This window comes from Cyprinus carpio, chromosome A9, assembly GCF_018340385.1.
Source record: "Cyprinus carpio isolate SPL01 chromosome A9, ASM1834038v1, whole genome shotgun sequence".
NCBI lineage: Eukaryota > Metazoa > Chordata > Actinopteri > Cypriniformes > Cyprinidae > Cyprinus > Cyprinus carpio.
This window is the reverse complement of record NC_056580.1, coordinates 11,617,056-11,640,484: the sequence shown is the minus strand read 5'-3', so window position 1 is coordinate 11,640,484 and position 23,429 is coordinate 11,617,056. Positions and strand designations below refer to the sequence as shown.

Below are 23,429 nucleotides of genomic sequence, written 5' to 3'. Positions count from 1 at the left end.
ATATATCGGCCGAAAGTGACACCTCCAAAAGGACAGAGTGGAACTTTATTCAAATGCAACCTCATGCATTTACTGTAAAGAAAGGGAGATTCTGCTGTCCTGTGTAATTGGGTTGATAAACAAAGAATGTTGGGAATTGTTGATGCATGGGCAGAACCAGTATTCAGCATAACAATTAGTTCCGGTCCTTAAATTTGATTGGCTGAGCAACATCCCAAAATTGCTGATGTACGGTTGAACAGCACTGGGACTTTCCACCGTTCCAGACAGACGGTTTAAAAAAAATGAATGGCCAATATTAAAATGCTATACTAGTTAATCTAAAATTCATAAAACAAATTAATCAATGATATTGTTTCAAATGCTACAAGTGAAATTGGCCATAACATTATGATGTATTAAAAATTGTACTGCATTTTTTATGTATTTGCTGAAGATTACATTTAACAAACACAAACAGCAAATTAAAATAAATCATTAAACCCTACAAGTGAATTTAGGCACAACATAACATTATGATGTATTAAAAACAGGGGTGGCCACGGCCACCCCTGTATAAACTCTGGCCACCCTGTGGCCACCCCTAGGTGATTTGCAGTGGTTACTATTAATTTAAATCTATTTTAAATCTATTAATTTTAGATCTATAATTTATATATCATTTAATATAGTTACTATCACACGACAGAGTGACGTTTTTATCCAGAAGTCTGCATAATTGCAAATGTGACATTGATTTCATACAACAGTTCAATAAACAAGAAGGTTAATATCCAAGAGTTTTACGTTTTAGACAACATATTCAGTTTTTGCGCTCTATTTCTAAAAACAAAAATCATTCCAACACACAGCCACTGTTTTGCGTCTCTGAGCAACATGATAGTGTTTCGTTCCTGAATGAATCAACCGTTTTAAATGATTCGGTTCAATCGCAATGACTCACTTATTAACAGTGCCTCGCTGCCACCTACTGGCTGTTTTAATTTTTACATTTAAGGTACCATTTCATTTTTTAAACAATTTCAAACATCAGTTTTCAATGTTTTATGTTTAAAATATCAAAACATTATTTATTAATTTGTAACTCCAGGTTAAAGTATTCCATGTCCCCTCAGAGCTCCATTAAACAGTGTGTAAAAACATCTAAATGGCACTTCAGATGCAGTTTCTGTTTTCTCAGCATTGCAAAGATCAATTTTGTTGATACTGATTGCATTTGCTTGGTAACAGCCCAAATGCAAGTGTCTGACTTAAAAGATGGTGCACACTTTTAGAAAAAAATGGCGTAAAGGTTTAAAAAAAAAAAAAAAGCCTCAGCTGTCAGCACACTTAGAAATAAGATATCAGCACAATAACACACACAGCAAAATATTGTCTAATTTTCGTTATCGATAAAATCCCAGAAATCACAGAGATAATTTTTTTGTCAATATTGCAAATCCTTTATTTATTTATTTATTTTTTGATGTGCCACCCCAAGATTTACTGTGGCCTCATCTGGCCACCCCTATTAAAATGTTTCTGGGGGCGCCACTGGGCACAACAATACTACAAACCCGATTCCAAAAAAAGTTGGGACACTGTACTAATTGTGATTAAAAAAGGAATGGAATAATTTACAAACCTCATAAACTTACATTTTGTTCACAACAGAATATAGATAACATATTAAATGTTGAAAGTGAGACAATTTGAAATGTCATGCCAAATATTGGCTCATTTTGGATTTCATGAGAGCTACACATTCCAAAAAAGTTGGGACAGTGGTGGCAATAAGAGGCCGGAAAAGTTAAATGTACATATAAGGAACAGCTGGAGGACCAATTTGCAACTTATTAGGTCAATTGGTAAACATGATTGGGTATAAAAGAGCCTCTCAGAGTGGCAGGGTTTTCTGATTATTATCAATGTTGAAATCCATTAAAAATTCCCCCAATGCTGTGGCGAAAAATAGTGGAGCAATATCAGAAAGGAGTTTCTCTAGAGAAAAATTGCACAGAGTGGCAGTGTCTCTCAGAAGTCAAGATGGGCAGTCATCCAGAGATTCAGATAATCTGGAACAATCTCTGTGCGTAAGGGTCAAGGCCGGAAAAACCATACTGGATGCCCTTGATCTTTGGGCCCTTAGACGGCACTGCATCACTTACAGGAATGCTACTGTAATGGAAATCACAACATGGGGCTCAGGTAATACTTCCAGAAAATATTGTCGGTGAACACAATCCACTGTGCCATTCGCCGTTGCCGGCTAAAACTCTATAGGTCAAAAAAGAAGCCATATCTAAACATGAAGAGGACAAGGACAACCCAAGTTGTTATCAACGCTCAGTTCAGAAGCCTGCATCTCTGATGGTATGGGGTTGCATGAGTGCGTGTGGCATGGGCAGCTTACACATCTGGAAAGGCACCATCAATGCTGAAAGGTACATCCAAGTTCTAGAAACAATATGCTCCCATCCAGACGTCGTCCTCTTTCAGGGAAGACCTTGCATTTTCCAACATGACAATGCCAGACCACATACTGCACCAATTACAACATCATGGCTGCATAGAAGAAGGATCGGGTACTGAAATGGCCAGCCTGCAGTCCAGATCTTTCACCCATAGAAAACATTTGGTGCATCATAAAAGAGGAAGATGCGACAAAGAAGACCTAGACAGTTGAGCAACTAGAAGCCTGTATTAGATAAGAATGGGACAACATTCCAATTCCTAAACTTGAGCAAACTGTCTCCTCAGTCCCAGAGACGTTTGCAGACTGTTTATCCAAAAGAAGAGGGGGATGCCACACAGTGGTAAACATGTCCTTGTCTCAACTTTTTTGAGATGTGTTTGATGCCATGAAATTTAAAATCAACTTACTTTTCCTTAAAATGATACTTTTTCTCAGTTTGATATGTCATCTATGTTGAATTCTGAATAAAATAGTGAAATTTGAAACTTCCACATCATTGCATTCTGTTTTTATTCACAATTTGTACAGTGTCCCAACTTTTTTGGAATCAGGTTTGTAGAATGTACAGCATGAAAATGGATATTCATTTTGAGATTTGCTAAAGATGTAAAATATCCATGATTGATTGATTGATGAATAAACAAAGTAAAAAAGAAATGTTTAAAATGCTTACAGTGAATGTCACATTATAATATACATTACATTATAAATAGACATTCATTTTTAGATTTGCTAAAGATTCAACTTTTAAAAATTTTATCTGAAGTTAGATCATGAACTTTTAAATAAATAAATAAAAACACCCTGGGTATTATGCCATTGATTTCTGCACAAGCAAATACCTTTCAGATTTTCTTCATAAAACTCTTCAGGCCTCAGAGAAATTATCCCATCTCAGATTTATGAGACAGCTGTGGGCAATATATCTTCACATCAGTAGGTTTCATTTAAAATGATAAAGCAATCTGTACCTTGTACGCACTACAGAGGCAGCAGCACGTGGAGAGGAGGCCATTAAAATGCACAGGAATCAGGCTGGTCAGTTCAGCTGTCATTGACAAATAGCTTTCCACATGCCTATTCCTTGCTTTTGTGTTGGCTAAAGCATCCATGCACAGATCCATTACAGAGAGACCTGAATATTTATGTATGAAGGCTTCGTCTTCCTTTCATCATCATAAGGTAACAAGCAAAGCTCTGATTCACAGACAGACAGACAGACAGACACACACACAAACACACACACAAAAGATAAAAAAAAACCTTATGAGCTGCCTTTTTAGTTTGGTTTGAAAAAAAAACAAGCCTTTCAGTTCAAAGAGACATTCAAATGTTTACTGGTCAACATCATCCTTTAGAAACGCAATTCACAAATTCACCCTTACATCTAATCTGATAGCAAATCAGATTAGGTAGGTTGGTAGGCTGCATATATATACATATTGTGCTAGTTAAGATGGTTAGCTAACCAAGTTGTACCTGTGCCAAATTGGTTGATTATCTGATCGTGCTCCTCCCGAACCTTGTTAATAAAACATCATTTCATGAGTTCACCCTTACATCTAATCTGATAGCAAATAGTAAGCATATTTTTGGCGTGCTGTCCTGGGGGAGGGCTCCGAGCCCGGAATATAGCCCGAACCCAAAGAACTCCCAAAAGAAGCTTAAAGCCATGGGACAGCAGCCAGAGAGCAAAATTTTTAGTTGCCCCCCAAAATATGCATGTTGGCATGAGAAGATTGAAGTCACAAAAGAAGCTTAAAGCCATGGGACAGCAGCCAGCTGCGGCTTGATTTTTAGTTGCCCCCCAAAATATGCATGTTTAAGAGGATTGCGATGGCAGATATCAAATGAGGGACTCTCGCTGCATCCAAAGGGAGCTGCTGCTCTGCTGCACCAGGAGGGAGAGTCCCACTTGCAGTGCCGATGGCAGATATCAAATGCAGCTGATGGAGGGCTCTCACTACAACCGAAGGGAGCATGCGGCTCTGCTGCACCGGGAGGGAGAGCCCTATCCGATGCCGAATGAGCAAGGAGATGCGACTGATTGAGGGATTCTCGCTGCGTCCGAATGGAGCTGCAGCTCTGCTGCACCGGAAGGGAGAGTCCCTCTTGCGGCTGAGTACAAGGCGCGGTTTGACGCATTGGATGGAGGGCTCCTACTGCAAGCGAAGGGAGCCAGCAGTTCTACTGCACCAGGAGGGAGATGCCTGTCCGCCACTGAGCACGAGGTGTAACCCGGACGACAATCGGAGGGCTCACCCTGCGACCGAAGGGAGCCGTGGGTCTGCTGCACCGGAAGTGGAGCCCTTGTCCGATGCTGAATAAGCAAAAAGACGCGACTGATGGAGGGAATCACGCTGCATCTGAAGGGAGCTGCGGCTCTGCTGCACCATAAGGGAGAGTCCCCTGTTGCATATGAGGGGCAGTTTGATGCCTCAGAGGACTCACAGCGTCCGAAGGGAGCACGCACCTCTGCTGCACCGGGAGTGGGAGCCCCGTCTGCTGCAGAGCACGCAACGCATATTATGGTGAGTTTGGTGTGTGAGAGGAGTCTGATGGAGAGCACGCGGCCCCGTTGCACCGGAAGGGAGAGCCCTGTTTGATGCTGAATAAGCAAGGAAATGCGACTGATGGAGGGACTTATGATTTCAAAGGAGCCGCGGCCCTGTTGGACCGGAAGGGAGAGTCCTGTATCTGATTCTGAGAGAGGCCCTTTTATGCCCTGATGCGAAATGAGTGGGTGGAAACATTTTCTGCGGTTAAGCCTGATTGAGCAAGGATCAGTTTTAAGTGTTTTTGGAACCAAAAATGTGTAACGGGATGGTTAGAGTCGTCGACGAAGAGAGGGTCCAGTGCAGATTTAGATTGAGCGTTCCTGAATTGGACATAAGAACAGAGAGCCTGATAAGGTTGAATTGGAGATGGGAGATTAAAAATGTATGTTGGGCCTTTTCTTTCTTGGTCCGTCTTACTTTGTTTAATGAAGTAAGCGATAGTTTCGCTATCAAGTATGGACAAATCAGAGGTGGAGTTTGAGGATGAATTTAGAGGTTATTGCAATTTCTGAGCATCTCAGAAAACCGAAAAAGCCAATAAAAACATGGCATCGAGGGTATGAGTGTTATGGATCGAATGGTACACTGTGCAGAGATTTTGGATGCATTTTGTAAGGATGTCCAGAGTTACAGGTTGTCTGGAATCTAGGTTTGATGGTCGAGAGCGCTGAATTCCTTTGATTAGAAGAGAAGTTTGAGAGTTATTCATAATGGGGGAGGGGAAGCTGTAGATTAGTTTATGAAAAATTGAATGCCACTTAAGTAACCTTTAATAAACCCTGCTTGGAGGTTCTTCATGGAATTAAAGGTAAGAAATAAATTAAGTTTTAATACAGAAAATGTGAGTAATTTCAGTGTGTGTTCTACGCAGTTTTGCATCATGGTTACAAAAATGACATCAACATCCATGATGTTATTATGTTATTTAAAAACTTTCAGCAACAAACAACCTACCTTTAGCATCTTTACCCAAAAACTTAATTTGCAACACGGCCTGTGCCGTTAGTGGAGGCAGCCTCACGCTAGTGACTGCTACAAGCATAGACATAAGGGGCATGGCTCTGGCTCATTTGAGGCCTGCCGCTGCGACCTAAAGCTCGAGGAGAGCTGGGTCTCGTGCGGGACGGTGGTGGTGGCGAGCGAGGCGAGTTTCAGCCTCAGCATTGTGGAAAGCGTGTGGTTGGTCGAGCAGAGTGGCGCTGCGATGAAGCCTGGTGCTCGGCGGCAGTGACTGGTGGAAAAGGAGTGAGCCTAGGGCCTGCAGGTTGTGACAGATGATACGAAAAATCCCCAGTACAGGTCTCGTCTTTGTACGGAAAAAAATTAGTCTGTGATATTAAGGCCAAAGGAGCAAAACCGAATGCCGGAAAACTGTCGCAGGACAGAGGTAGGTAGGCTGCATATATATACATATTGTGCTAGTTAAGATGGTTTGCTAAACGAGTTGCACCTGTGCCAAATTTGTTGATTATATGATCGTGCTCCTCCCGAACTTTGTTAATAAAAGAATCAGAATCAGAATCAGAATCAGAATGAGCTTTATTGCCAGGTATGTTTACACATACGAGGAATTTGTTTTCGTGACAGAAGCTCCACAGTGCAACAGAATGACAGCGACAGAACAAAAAACACACAATAAAAGAATAAAAAATACAAAAAATACAAATCATAAAACATCATTAAATCACCATATTCATTTTGGTTGCTGTATTTCAGTTTCTAATGTTACTTCAGAGCCATAAACAAGCTCCCTGAAGACATACAGTGCACTCAAACTGCATCAAGAAACAACGGGAGGATAAAAAAAAAAGTGTAATTTCCTGGTTTGTGAAAAGGCCGCACTTATGTGTACTTATACTTCAACATGCTCAGATTGTAAAGGTCATCTGAAGTTAGGAAGACATGCAAGGAGGAGAAATACTCAAGCTAAGTGCATGAGCCACGTAAATTACCATAATTTTAATAATATTGCATGTTTTTCCAAGGACGGTTCCAGGAGGAGGAACTTCAGAAAGACATTGATGGACTTGACAGACATACAGTAGTTCTGCTAAAGGACATATTTACAGATAATTGCTGTTGTTCTTTCTATGTTTCTCTCTTGTCTTTTCCTCAGCTGACCGCTGTGATTTTCAGAAGCAGAATTGTGATGTTCAAGAGAAGCAGCTAAGAAAGGAGAGCATGATCAGATGACTGATAGAGTGAATTGTTCAATCGATAAACAATGGAGAAGGGGCGCAACACTGTTTGCACAGAAGCCAGATGGAGAAAGCTGTTGAAACCTCATACAGGCTGAACTCATGTTCCAGGCCACCAGGGACACATCGTGTTTATCTGCTTGGGGTGGGGTGCTGAGGGCTCCGGCTTTCCTCGCCCATTACCAACTCACAGAGGAACCTGTCTGCCAAGACCTTAAATGCTCCAATACATCTTAGCGATATGCATGCTGAGATGTGTTCAGCATTTAATGCGAGTATTAATCAATTGCTTTCATCAACAGATGAATGAGTCTTTAGGTGTCATAAACAAGCAATGGTAGAAAATAACAACAACTGCTTTCCACGTGAGGTGTATTTCAATGAAATTACAGCATTGTTTTGTATTAAGAAAGAACGCTTGACTGAACACTGTCTTGTTTCATTGTTTCATGCTTTGTTGTAACTTCAATCACACTGTTTGTGCTGCATCAAAAGGTGGAAATCAACTTGATGTGGGTCAGTAAGCATGAAAAAACTCCTATTTGTACCAAAACTTAAAGTTGCACATTTAACAGAAGAAGTGACAAACATACACAGGCAAGTATGTGGTATACAATTAATATGGACAGCATAAATCAGATAATTTGGTCTTGGAAAATCGGGAAATTGTATTTTTTTTTTTTTAATTAGAAAAAAAAAAATTCTAAAAAAAAAGGTCAAAAACAAATATTATTTTTAGCAGAATATAACAGAAAACATAACCAACCTAATATTGTTATTATTTTGTTCTGATATTTGTCATGAAAGCAAAGACAAAGTATTTTTTTTTTTTTTACAGTAAATCTGTATTACATCACTTGTAATGTGTTATCTATCAATATCAGTCATGATTATTCATGCAATTACACTAAAGTTTAAAAATCTGGGGATGTTTTTGAAAGAAGTCTCATATGATCACCAAGATGGCATTATTTGATCAAAATCTTGTGATGCAAAGCTGAATTTTCAGCATCATTACTCCAGTCTTCAGTGTCACATGATTCTTCAGAAATCATTCTGATATACTGATTTGCTGTTCAAAACACATTTCTCACTTAACACCTATGTTGAAAATTACTGTGCTTATTTTTTTTTTGGGGGGGGGGGGTCTATAACACATCTTTTCAGGATTCTTTAACAAATATAAAGTTCAAAAGATCAGCATTTCTTTGAAATAGAAATCTTGTGTAATATTATAAATGCATTTACTGTCGCTTTAGATCAGTTTAATGCATCTTTGCTGAATAAAAGCATTAAAAGCATACTGAAACTACTTGAATTCTATTGAAATCTCTGGCTTGTAATAGCAGACTTTATTAACTTGACAAATTTGAGCGCAGTTTGTGTCAAAATCTGAAACTATAGAAGAGAAAATCTTGAGATTATAAGGAGACATAATTGAAATGCAAGAGGATTCATATATATAGTATATATATATATATATATATGATATATATATATATTATATATATATATAGTCTATATATCAGTATATATACAGACTGTTTTCAATAAACTCTTTAAACTGCAATCAAGATACATGACACAATGCGACCAGACCATTCTCAATATAATCACCGAAGCGTTCAACACTGCAAATCACACTCTAACATAGTAGACAACTTTGTTGACTATAAGGGGGGCACTCTAGTTTTATACTGATGCTGGCTCTTGGAGTTGACGGGGTGTAAGAGTGATTCACTGCCAGTCTCTGTGCCTCGGCACAGTTGGTCCCTGAGCCCTCCATCTTATTTATATGAATGATTCAAGCCTGCGTATATGCATCAGTCCACACCTGCCATTACTCTGCCTGATCGTCACACCTGAGACGCCTCCAGAAACTACTGCAAAAACAGAGCAAGCAGCAATGAGCACAAGCATAAGATACACAATTTCTTATTTTCAGCTTTAATTCACAGCTCTGACCTGCAACGGAAAACAAATGGCACGAGAGGATGTATATACACTAACTCTAAAGAGGAGAGCTCAGCTGTGCTTGGTTAATCACAGTTAGAAATGACTCTCAAAAAGGGAGGTATGTCTACGTTCTGGTTGGCTGAAAGTCTTTCAGATAGAGACGATGATCAAAAGTCTGATGGTTGATACTGATTAAGGTGAAATGCTGCCGCAGAACAGTGCTCTTTCTCTACACGGCATCAAGAGTATAAATGAAATATAAGACACACGTACATTACTTATGGAGTATGTGGACCAAATGGAGCTATTTTCAGTGGCGAGTTGAATTTACTTATTCATCAGAGAAGGAGACGGTGTGAAAAAGATGACTTAAGTATCGACTTTAGCGTGCATTTGTTGTCAGAGCTACAAATTTGCATCAACTCGCAGTTATTCCACCACAAAACTCATTTCCATGTGAAAAGAAAGAAAAAATAAAGTAGTTTGGTTTGTATTATGTTTTTTATTTTGTGAATGGGAATGAATCAAAACTCCTATTAAAAACACAAAACAGACATGTGGGCCGCACACAGCTGTCTCCATGTGTTGCCTTGACTAAATAACACAAAGCATTTTCCCTTCTGATATATTGATAAAACTTTCAAGTATTGTACTCTTGAGAAAATGGGGCAAAAGCAATGTTGGTAATAGACTGTGAGGCTTTTATCTGAATTCCTACATGAAGTATGGAAAATATCCTTTTTGATGCATATTTCCTTTTCTCAAAGTAGGGCAGGTAAGCGTCAGTGAGTCATGGAAGTTCAAAGACATGCTTCAACATCCAACTCCTGGGACAAAAATATCACTACAAAACAACAACAGCCCACAATATATCTGCTGATCGGTGAAATTTTGTAGATATCCCACATATATTCAGCATGAATACTTCAGGCACTGATAGTAACAACTATTGACAACCACAGTCAGCTTTAAAAACCCTGCAGTAGACTTACACCTTCCCACATTGTTGTCTGCTTCACACATTATGGAGCACACCCCCCTCGAACAAAAAGATTTGGGGTTGGGACCCTGGATTGAGCGAGAGCCGACAGGCGCCAAACAGCATTTGTTATAGTTAGGAGAAAGATAAAACATGCTGAATGCAGTGAAAGCCAGAGAAAAAAAAAATCCATAGCTGTCGTTTTAACTTAAGGTTTGCAGCATCTGAATGGCGATTTACCTGCCTGTGGACCAGACCACCTGAACCGGCATGTTTGGAAGACCACACAAAGTGACTCCAATCATTTAGAGCTCTCCTTTATTTATAATTCAAGCACTCGGGAGCAGCGGATTTCAGAGCTGCCGCTGTCTCTCTCCTCTCTCGTCTCATATCAAAGTTTATGTAAAATCAGCTCTGAGCCACGGCACTTACATAAAAACCTCCTCAGTTTCTCTGAGTGCACCTCTATAAGGAGAAACTCACATCTAACTCCCATGAAATGGCAAATCAGACACACTTTAATGATCATTCAGCCATCCTTTGCTAATATGCAGGCAGAGACGTAACATGCAAGTCTTACCTACGCTGAGGCTTCCAGCTGACAGCCTGCGAAAGCGAGCGGGTGCGTGAGAACGTGTGCGTTCTGGAGAGAGAGGGGAGATAGCAACTGCCGATGTGACAGCGCACAGCTCATTGCGCTCTTTTCACTGAGGGTGCTTGAGCTTGCGGAGGTGGTCCCTCTCACTCCTGTGACATCTGCTTCTCTCTTTAAACTCATTGGCTAAGAGGGATGATTCCTATTTAGCCAGCCCTGCTCCCCTCAAGTAACCCCCTCCCCTTCCAAACAATCGCTGTCTCTCTTTCTCTGCACGCACGCACACATCTTTTCTTTTCCCTTCATGTTCTTTTCCTCTTTTTTTATCTCAATCCTGGTTCCTCGCTGCTGTCAGAAGCCATGGCACATGCTCGGTAGCCCTTCATTGAAGTGCAACACTATTGTTTTGGTCCCTTTTTCACTGCCTGTCTGCATCCATAAGTGTCTTTTCACTGTCACAATCTCTTTTTATGCTTCTAGACAGTTCCTCCACAATACCTTGAGATGCTTTAAACACTGGCTTCGGAACGAAGGTTTGTTTTCTTCATATTTGATTGTTAAGGAATCAGCTATGCCTTTTCAAAAAGTGGAAATGACAAAACGAATGTGGATTTAATGGCTCCAAAATGTTTTTGTGCACTGGAAACATCTTTCAGGTGTCTTTTTAAAGCACTGCGCTGTGTTACATACATTACACGAATTAAAGTCACAAGTGCACAAATGGTTACATTTGCATGTTAGGTAGGCTATAGTTATTTTTAATAGAACTGACAGCACAAAAGATTTTTCGATGCGCAGCACTGCTGTCCATTAGCTCAACAGAACGTGCATTTAATTAATTGTACATTATGTGTATTAAGCTCTATAAACTGTATACGCCACTGAAAAGCATTTTCAGTTTCGGTGTTGCAGTATGGTTTAATTTGTGATTAATTCTGACTTAATGCATTAAAAACAAACTGAGGTACTACCAGGGTTTGAAAAAAAAATGTTAATTTCTGCAGCTAATACTTGCAATAAATATCAATATTTGTGATACTGGTGTTTTATCTAGAGGATCGATCTTCACATAAAAATATTGATACTAAAACGGTTCCCCACTTTAAATAATTGATAATAAATATTAAAAAGAGAAGAAAAAAACTATTTGCAGTTTCTGCCTGGCTTATAATTATACATTAAAGCTGAATGATTATAATTAATTATTTAATCAAATTGAAAAAAAAAAAATGGCATCAGTAAAAAGACATTTTACAGACATTTAAAATAGCCTATAAAGTTTTCTTTATGTTTTTTTCCACATTCATTTGGTGATTCAATGTGGAAATTATTAGGAAGGTCCACCGAGAACAATGTCATTAACTTTTAAACAAAAATGTTGTAACCGACTAGTCGACACATCTGTATAAGCAATTAATTTGAAAGAGCCTACCTAAAACCTATGAGTCAAACTTAAGCGTTAGTCAATGTACACAAATTTATTAAAATCAAATTAATTTATAGGTAGTGCAAGAGCAATAAATGCAAACTCAATAGCCTGTTATAAACAGAATTCCTCAAATAAAAGTTAGTCAATATAAGTAAGCACATGTCAAGGTGCTGTAGTTTGTTACCATGTTAACTGCTTGCACATCCAGGTTTAAACACACATCGTGTGTATGACATATTCAGCAGGAAATAACATTGAATTTGCAGTATTAAAATACTAGTGCTCATTGTTAATGTTCATTCAGAATATATAAGTTAATTTATAAAACCTGAAATGTTAAAAACATACATGTAGAAATCAAACATCAACCAAGATTAATAAATGCTGTAAAAAATATTATTCTTGTTAGTTCAAAATACCCAATGCATTAACTAGCATTAATGGATGGAACATTAAAGAGTTACCAAATAGCGAACAGACTGACAGAAATGTAAAGCCGTCAAATGTTTTTTGAATATCTCATTCAAAAAATAGTTTCAAAAGCCTCAAACTGAAACCAGATATTCAAAGATTTCAGAGGAATAGTGCAACTCACCATCCATTTATCCTAGGATGTTTTCCGTTCACCAAACAAGTCTGAAATGGCATGAGAACAAGTAAATGATGACAGAATGTTTGGGGTCATTGAACCATCTTAATGGAGAGAATTAAAGAGATACCGGATGCCTAAAAAATGAGAATGCATCACTAGCATCACAACCACTTAAGGACTTCCAGCATAATTTGGAAATTTCCTCAAGCATTACATTCTTCCATGACTACAGTTAGTTCAATACTTTTTACAATATGATTTTCCTGGAAGACCACTTTCAAGTATAAGAGCTGAATGGGACAAAAGCCGTCTGTGCTAGTAAAGAAAACGAAATGCTTCCAAATATAGCAGAGCACCAGCAGAGAAAAATGCACAATGTCTCTGAAGAGTCCAAAACTGCTCCCTAGCACACAAACACTCCATACATTAATGATCTCTGTAGGAAATCACCATATTTCAGCCAATTTAGAGTGAGCAATTGAAAGAGGAAAAGGGTTCAGAAGACAAAGCATTTGACGTCTCTTTATGATCAAATCTCTTCAGTTTACCCATGATGCATCTAGTCTGGAAGAAAAGTCATGTACTTTAAAGCAGCATTGGTTACCAGTTCAGAGTTTTGCCGCTCAAACAACAACTGCTATGAGTCATAAGGGGCCCTTTGATCTGCCCATTGTTTCTTGTTTCGTTTGCAATGCGGTAATTGGCAAGGTTTGTGATAAACCCGTTGAACTCCTGTCACTGTTGTTTGATACCCATCTGCTCTTTCAGCTTTTTTTTTTGCCAAAGAAAAATATGCTGTGCTATAATTGGAACCTTCTCTCATGCCTTCAACATTGCCATTTGCAAGTAGGACATGTCCCAGCGCCTATTTGACAAAAGCCAAGAGATAAAACGCAGAGGCGGTCAGACGTGCTGGGTATTGCCCAGCCATGATTTACACTCCAACTCAGCAAATTAACAAGACCACATGACACATGCTCCATTACCAGAGTGTGTTGTGTTATGTGCAATAAGAAACTAGGTTTTAGCACAGAAATTACAGTGACACCTCTTAACCTCATAGTACATACTGTAATGAACAGCGGAAAAAAAAATGATAAAAAAGGTCAAGAGACATTTGTTATTATTATCATTAGTGTTGAAAGCAGTTGTGCTATTTATGTGGAAACCATCATACATTTTTTTCCAGGATTCTTTGATGAATAGAAAGTTCAAAAGAACAGCATTTATTTGAAATATAAATCTTTTGTAACATTATAAATGTCTTTACTGTCACTCATGAGAACCTATTTAAGTTCTTCAAAGAACTTATAATCTCTCTGTCTCGCTCTCTCTCTCTTTTTCTTAAGGAAACTATAATTTAGAGAAATGAACCTCAACTGGTGGGCTGCAGATAGCAGGGTAAACAATATAAATTATACATTTTTATTCTGCAACAATAAATTATAAATGTGCATACTTGTGATAATAAACATGAAATCACTTTTATATTACAATAAGTATGCGCAATCACTTTCAGAAGGGAGAAGAAAATTCCAGTCTTTGTTTTTGTCATTCAGAGCTGATTTTTATTTTGTTATCATCTCATTTTCATCTGTGAAAAAATGTGAAAATTATTCGTCAACGAATTAACGCTGCATTGTGAAGAAGGAAGCAATATTTAACCACCTCATATAATCAAACCCCTGGGAGTGCAAACTTCATATGATAAATACTGTAAAAACACCTGGGAGTGCAAACTTCATATGCAGTCAGCTAACACATATGTACTGTTTGATCATTTTATTGATTTTAATTGGTGTAGGTGAGTGTGTGTATATTTAAGACGATTTATGATTAATTTCTTAATGATTATTGGGAAAACCTGATTAAACTTTGACCAATCAATAAGGAGAATTAATCACATTCAATGAATCCAGTTAATGTGTGACATCAGCCACAGTAATGTTCACCTTTGCGCATACATTAAAGTCAGCCTCATACTTTCTGAGGGTAAAAGCGGTTGTAATAACAGCACAATGGCCAGGGAAACCGTTTTTCTGTAATAATGACTAAAGACTCCTCTTCCCTGCAAACACTTAATAGCGTCTGTTTCCTCACGTCTCTGTGTTTTAAGCAGATGCTGCAATCCATAGACCTCTGGCTGTGCCTCATATTGCTCCTTCCTCCATTTGTGAGTCATAACGACTCCCTGCTTCTGCGTTTGACACACCTACACTGAGATGAAGACATTTAAACAGAGGATACAAGCTGGTAAGACAGCAAAGGCTGGAAAAAGTTGTGAAGCGTAAAAACATCTTAAAGTCTTCTACATTGATGTCAAACCTGAAATGTGCTCCTTTTAAACCCATAAAATTATTTAACATTATCATTAATATAATTAAACTGGCCACCATCACAATGAAAAAATACACTGTGGGTAATAAATATACTTTGTAAGTCCCTTTGATGAAACACCTGAGCTCATGTGGCTGTTTTGTCTACGAGAGAAACACTCTGAGAAAGAATTATCAGTGAATTTATTCATAAATCTGATCCAGATGGGACATTTAACAGAAGTCATTTGTAGTCTTTGTAACGTGGAATTTTAAAAGCACTGAAGCTCAACAAATATCAAAATATCACCTAAGAGTGATTAAACCATCATTTGTACAAATTTAATGAGAATTTACAGGTTTACCAAAGCAAATCAAAATCTTTCCCCTGAGACCAGCTTAAATAGCTACATGTGGTTGGGAATCACTGCTTTTGGATATTTTGAATAACCAAATGAGATTTCATATATTAATAGCTACATAAAAGACAGAATTTTCTTTATCAAAGCCTTTATCAAACCAAAAGGCTTGTTCACACTGGGAAGAATATTGCACGCAATTATTGCCGATGTTAAATGCCTTGTGAGTAAACAAAGGGAGCCAATGTGAGTGTGCACACCGACGTGCAAAACACTAGGCATACAAGTGACATAAAAAAAACCGCATCAGCCTTGTTTTTTTGGTTTGACGTGCTACGTTCAAATCTGGCTGACCAGTGAGATTGGCGCTTTTGTTCATGTGCCTGGAGCTGCTGAAGTTACAGTTAAACACTACTTGGTGGCGCTCAAGCACAAACCAGTCTTGCTGAGCACTCTTGATACCTAACGACGAAAAGGAAGTAAGTAGACCAACGGTGCGTTCCAAATGGGATATATTGGCCTCCGAAGGGCACTTCGGAGTGAAAACAATCATGGCCCCCATAATGAAGGGTCGTTCCAAACTGAAGTGCTCAAAACTGGCCACTTCAAAGGGCCCTTTGGAATGAAGAATTTCGAAGGGGACAACTGATGGACACTTCGGGCTCCCATGATCCTTTGCACAGATTCTTTGCATGATGACGGCGCCTCCATGTGGGCACGTGATGATGACACAGAAGGATTATCAGTGAATTTATTCATACACTAACAGCTCATCTGCAGCCTGCTGCGGATTGTAGCATGCCATATTTAGAGGCAGCTGGGGCCTAATGGTTAGAGAATTGGACTTGTAACCAGAAGGTTGCAGGTTTGAGTCTCGGTGCTGGCAGGAGTTGTAGGTGGGTGGGGAGTAAATGAACAGCGCTCTCTTCCACCCTCAGTACCCATGGCTGAAGTGGCTGAACCCCCAGTTGCCCCAAGGGTGCTGCCCACTGCTCCGGGTGTGTGTTCACTTCTCACTGCTGTGTGTGTGCACTTGGGAGGGTTAAATGCAGAGCACCAATTCCTCTACGGGTTACCATACTTGGCAAATGTCACAACTTTCATATTTTAACATTTACACTTCTCAATTTCTCAAGTTTTAATTAACAATGTTTATGCCTTTATGGCTTAATTTCCATACAGTCTACTGTTAAGTGGCTCCTTCTGGCACTATTCACACATTTTTCCTCATGATATTTTATGGAGGGAGCCCAAGGTGCGAAAGGTTGAAGGATATACAGTATAATAGCCATAAATAAATTTTACCATGGGTGGGGGTCTATTTTACAGGATAAAAAGAAAGCCTAGTTTAAGTTGAGGGCAGAGAAAGGTGGTTACTTCTAATAAAATTATAAAATGCAAGTTACAGGATACTATTTAATTTGGTGATAAATTTGCTTCATACTGTACATATGATTGAGCATCCTGTCTCATTTTATGTGACATCTTGTAATGAGACTGTAAATCATGGAAGCTTCAACCATGAGAAAAAAGAACCAGCCAAAAATTAAATGCACAGGATGCCCAACAGGCATTTAAATAAACTAATCAATCTATAAGAAAGACCCAGAATACAAAAAATTCAGGTCCTTATAAACTAAACAGATCTGTGAAAATATAATTCAATGGAAATCCTATTCAACACATTAATATACACATTCAACACATAGCAACTATTAATTCCCATAGTATCTGTAAAGTATGACAACTTCATTAATTCATCAGTGGCTTCCTCACACAGTGGTGGCAAAACATTGTTTTACCCAAGACGTTCTCATTAAATCATAACCCTTGGTCTTTTGCTAACCTTGAATTATTAGATGCAGCTCTCAAAGTACCATTAATTAGCCTCCGAGAAAACAGGGAGAGGGATTTTGTGTGATTTTAGCACCTGCATGCAAACCATGCACTTAACGGTATTGTCTCAGAGCAGAGAAAGCGAAGGACGGAGGGGTGAGGTGAGGGGTAGGAAATAAGACATCATCGGTATTTGTTGAATGTAAACCTGACTCCACAGATTTGTATTCAAACACATTTAGCTGCTGTTTACATGTGTCATGCGCTCAGATTTCTCCTGGCCTACTTTTCCCTCATTGTCGCTCGTAATTGCCACATCTCGCACATCCACCATGTTTCTACAGTTTCAATACCAGTAAATGATGGAGTGATGAATGAAGCACAGATTAAAGGAGTCCATCCTTGTACTTAAATCTGAACATTTATGACAAAGTTTAACTCCTGTACACAGAAGACAAATAATCATTTTTAGATTTTGAATTTGAATTGAGCAGTCAGGGCTAACAAATGCCTCAAGGCTAATGCAAATGTTTACCTGATTCACTCTTTATTAAATGATGTATCTCATAAATACTATACCACTGACAGTATACAATAATATCAACAGTGATACCTGTATTTAACTGCACTGTTCAATACAACTAAATCAATAAATCACCAAATCAAGTATTAGAATGCACCTGCAAACACCATCTAAGAGCAATATGAATTGATCGCTGATCCAGGCTGGTTTATGGTGGTTTGATGTTGGTCTAGCTATTGTTTACCAACAAATCTCGAAAACACCTAAGACTTTCAATACCACTGTCAATGAGACAAATACGGCAGAAAATCTCAATCATTGTACTTTCATGATAACTCATCTAGCTGATTTTAAGAATGTGTAGGAACAGGAATATTGAGAAAAAACAAAATGCAGTCAAATAAATACATAAATGTTGATTACATTTTTTATTTTTAAAATAAAATAATTTTGTAATAAAATGTTAATTTGATGTATGGCAGCAATTGTGTGTTATGTGCAAAGAGGACAGATAGGAGCATTACACCAGCTTTCATGTCATTCAGTCAAATTATAAAACAATTTCCTGACCTTCAATCAGTCACTGGGCCAGTCACATGAGAGAACACAGAATGAGGTATTGAAAAGTTTGCAGAAATTCACAAGGTGGCTCTGTCGAGCACAACATTGAGATATCCAAAGACTCTTCATGTCAACACTGACAGATCATAAGGGGAGTAATGGAAACACAATGGAGGAAAGACAGTGAGTAATTACTGACCAGGTGCAGTTATTCATTACAGCTGAGCTTCAGGGTAACCTGTTCTGAGACGCTTCACTTATTTACATTTAGACAATCCTCTGTGTCCTGCACAACACCTCCACAGTGGACAAGGTTAAAATCACCTTGCCACCACTAGAGATGTTTGAAGGTAGTTTTGTCTGCAGTAAAATTGGTCATCTTGAGCCCCTTTCACACTGCATGTTGGTTCCAGAAAATTGCCGGATCGCCTTCTGTGTGAATGCAAACACGTTCTGGGATTGATTCTGGGACCAGGGTTGGGGACCGGGTTCAGTCCCGGAATGAGCTCAATGTGAACAAAAGCCAGAACCAATGCTGTAAAGGGTGTGTCGTAGTGATTACGCACATTATTGTGCAACTCTTTTACCTGGTGTTTTGAAGGCAGATCAATGTTCGCAACGAAAAAATATGTGCAAACTGTAATGAAGCAGAGGTCAAGTAGTACCTCACTATCAGCACTGAAGCGGAGATCATTCACCAGGTTAAGTGAAAGTTAACATGCCTAGCGTTATCGACTCGTAGATTACACGTTACATCCTGATGTCCTTATGGGACCTTTATGGGTTGTGTGTGAACGCACGCACAGATTCCAGGAAATCACTGGCAGTGTGAATGAACCTAAATCTAATGATCCAGGAACAATTGCGGGACACATTACCCATGTATTATCCGGAATCTCATTGTGAAAGGGGCTTTGGTTTAGATGATGTTCACTGACATACTAGCACCTACAGTATGTACATAAAGGTCAACAGGTGCTTGTTTTAGTAAAACACCCTTGAATACCGACTGTAATTTGACGACAGATTCATTAATCAGAAGGTGATGCAAGCAGACATATCGAGGCTTAAAGCTAGATGAAGTGCTTTTCTTTAAAGTGTATCTAAAAACAGACTGCTTGTTGGCAGCTTATTGCTTCTGTATTCTACAGATATAGTGGCAAAATAAAGAAAATGCCTGAGGAAACAGGCCAGATTCAACCCTGCTTTACCTGTATTAGCACCACAATTTGAGCATGAACCACTGCAAAACAGCTCCACTTTTTTTTAACTCTTAGACTTCAAATCCACAGCACATTAGCCATACTGTTTGCTTCCTAGCACTTGCTATACTAAAAATTCAGCAAGAAAACGGAGGCGTGAGAATGATCAGCAGCAGTACTGCAGTCATTTTGTCTTCTGAGAAATATCTATTGTGTTTTCAAGAAAACACATTTCTATATACCACTGGTCCATGAACTCAGTATCAACACAGGGCTGAAATCATTTATCGTCTCTCTGGTGTTCCACATAAGAAATAATTGAGTAAATGACAATGAATATATTCACCTCAGTAAATGTACCTCTTCATGTCAATGTGTCATAAAGTTTTCAAGTATGTTTCTCATTAAACTGCAGTTTAATGAGAAATGAAGGAGTTTTATAGTCTCTTCAGGAAATTTCACAATTCCGTACACACACTTTATGTATTTCTGCGAACGTTTGTCGGATGATTACAACACAGAGCACCATGGGCTTTCATTTCCCACTGGATGAGATGGTGTGCAGAGTACGGCAGAGCCAGAGTGAAATACACAAGACAGATGGGCTCCATTGTTTTATTGTTTTGAAGAGTCATTGAAAAGACTATTTGAGATCTGAATTGTCTTAGAAAACGTGATGACAAACCTCTCTCTGGTCTCATCAGAACCCTATTTAGTTTTTTCTCTCGCTCTCTCTGAAAGTACACTTGAGGAGAAAGCTAAACATTTTGTGACACAGATTTAGTTTGATCACTTAAATGGAGAAGTCCTCTTCCCTGATGAGTGTAGCGTTTGGACCAATGAGACCCACAATGATTCGTTATATTTAATGAATAATCCAGCAAACCCCCTCACCCAAAAATGCAAACAATGTGTTAGAGTTATATTTTACAGTTCTTTGAGAGCAACTAACACCTTAAAAAGGTAGAACAGGCCTTGGTTACCATGGCAACCAATGACAAATCATCTGATAACACTGGTTTTCATTGCTTAAAGGAATGTGGGCAGAGCCACTAACATTCCATTTGCCCATAGGAAAGACACATAATGCCCATAAAAATGGACTCTTCCCTATTCATTCATGGAAAACCTTCTATGAACGAACATCTCCAGAACATGTATGATTATTACTTCCTTGTATATTGTCTTTTGTATTGTATATGGTTTTATGCATGCTTATGATAGAACCACTTGTTAATGAAATCTCACCTTTCCCATGTTTGGTATCTATGAATTCATATTTTGATGATCTAAATGAGAGTGTATCTTACATGTTGATACCGATGCAACATATTAGCGTTCTAAGAATCTTTAACAGTTTTTGCATCAGCACCCAATCCAGTTATGTATGCAAAATACCATGTTCGAAGACAGAGAGTCATAAACTTTCCATGGCTCACTGATCCCCTGGAGGTGTGACCTCCATAGAAGTTAGATGGCCTCACATCAGTGACCCGGCTCTCTTTTCTTTGGCGCTCTTACCTTCTTGCCTCTTGGACATCCAGTCTGACTCTGACCCACAGGACCTCCCTCGCGCTGGCAGGACATCAAAGTTGCAGCAAGCCATGTTGCAACTTTTCACCCGGGAGAGAACTCTACCGACCACCACTGAGTCAGAGTAACATCTTTGGAGTTCATCCCTCTTCAAACCCGGAAGAACATGATCTCAATACCAACACCACCAAACCTTCAAACCATCAAGACTTTCATATGAGAATGCATCTGGACGCTCGTTCAACGGCCAAGGCAATGCAAGTTTCGTACATCTAACTAAACGAAACAGAGGTAGACCCTGTTGTAAAACAGTGCTGATGGTTTCACTCAGGTGGTTAACTGACTCAGTTTCCATAGCTCCATTCTCTGGTTTCATTCATTCACTTTAACTCCTCTTTATATGTATGTGTGTGTAGGTTTGTTAGACTAGTTTTGTGTTAGTGTTTAGTTTCTAAAACTTTTGTGCACAAAGTACATGAGTTTCTGATTCTATCACTGCTTGTGTCAGGGCTCCCATGGGTCCTTGAAATCCTTGAAAGTTTGTGAATCTGAAAAAATAAAAAATAAAAATTCAAGGCCCTGGAAAGTTTTTGAAAATAAACATACATAGATACAGGTCCTTGAAAGTACTTGAATTTATTTTGTGCAAGAAGTTTTCTGGAAAAAAAAAATCCATATTATTTCCTCTGGTCCGCTAATGTGTTATTTCTCCAACACTTCGTGACCTTTGCATACTAGCTTGCTTGATTTACGTTAGTTACGTGCATTTATGCGTTATGTTAAGTGTGTTGTATGTTGCCATGACGTTCACACGCCCATGAAACTACTACGATGGTACCTCAAAGTTTCACAGATACACTGTGAAATTAACATTGAATTGATTTGCTTGTTAAGATAATGTAAACCCATGAGGCAATAAAAACTTAAAAGCATATTCATATATCTTAAAACTTCTGGTTACATGAGCCTAAGCTCCTTGCAATAAAATCCATGCAAAATAGGGTTGCCAACCATTTCGTATAGCCTAATACGGAATTGTCCCGTATTTAAGGCATCAGAGAAGAGTTCCGAATGAAAGCTATACGGAATGCAGTTTGTCCCGTATTTGCAGGTATACGCTGTATGGCCATCTAGGTCATACAAATAACAAATTAATCATTCTTTTTGCACAAATCTTTGTTTGAATTGCGAACATAGCCAATTAAGGAAGGTCTTTAAGAATCCTCTGCTGCCTGGTTGATCCCACTACATTGCTAACGGCAATTTTTTCACCAAATCACTTTGGACAAACGCAAAGAACGTGATTATTGATCATAAGCACAACATCCAGCTAGGCGAGAAAACATGCAATCTACCTGATGGAAGACGTCTTTCAGTATGGTAAGTTAATGTTGTTAAATAGAGAAACAAATTTACACAATTTTAAAATTGTAACTTCTAGCATATTCCTAAACCTGGACCTCATTAATACTGAAGAACAAATTCAAGCACCAAAAGCAGCCCACACACTCCAAGTTCTCTTGAATTGAAAAAATAAATAAATAAATAAATAAAAATAAAATTAAAAATAAATAAATCATGAATTCATGTGGTTGCAATAACATTTTAGTTAAAAATTTGAAATGTCATTGTTTTTTTGTTTTTTTTTGTTTTTTTAACCCCTTAACTGTCACACACATTTTTGAACATAGACTTGAAAGTGCACTTTCCAAACAAAAATTTTTATAATTCATGAACAAAAACATTTTATAACATGATACTGATGTACCATTTTCATGGTAATGCAATGTCTGAAATGGGTTTTGAAGGATGAATTTTGAGATTTTAAGTTTTCAGTTGATATATCATTTCTTATTATTTCTAAAGTGTGAACGAGAAAAAGGCAACGAAGAAGACTTTTTTTTGACAAGGTCAGAACTCCTGTTATAAAGTAGATTTTTGAGGGTGCACTCTTGTCATAAATTAATCTATTTCTTTTCCTACATAATTTTTAACAAAAAACATTGGTAAAATATCTATTTAGGAGTCTTAGACCTTTCCAACGATATATAGTTTGTCATGATTAGGTAAGGATTTAGTGAAGTAAACGTAGGCGTCCCGTATACGGGACGGGGTGACAGTTAACAGGTTAAAAATTTTAAATGTCATTGTTTTTTTTGTTTTTTTTTTTTTTTTCTTTCAAATTGTATGCCATATTGTATGTAATTTCAAAGTATATTCACCTCCTAATTTATTACACCACTTCAGCAATCATAATTCTATAGAAGTAAAATTTACTTAGGCCTATGCTTTGCGTATAACATGTGTGACATTTGTTGTATGACATTAAACTTTATTT

General features: G+C 38.3%; 1 protein-coding gene across 3 annotated transcripts in view; it reads right to left on the bottom strand.

The window, feature by feature from the left end:
* Positions 1–11,006, bottom strand: part of LOC109075079 (thrombospondin type-1 domain-containing protein 7B-like) — a 178,654-nt gene extending 167,648 nt beyond the window's left edge. For all 3 annotated transcript variants that reach the window (XM_042763480.1, XM_042763479.1, XM_042763481.1), the window contains exon 1: positions 10,727–11,006. The gene's annotated coding sequence lies outside the window, so the exon portion shown is untranslated. The remainder of the gene's footprint in view (positions 1–10,726) is intronic.
* Positions 11,007–23,429: the final 12,423 nt, after the last annotated feature.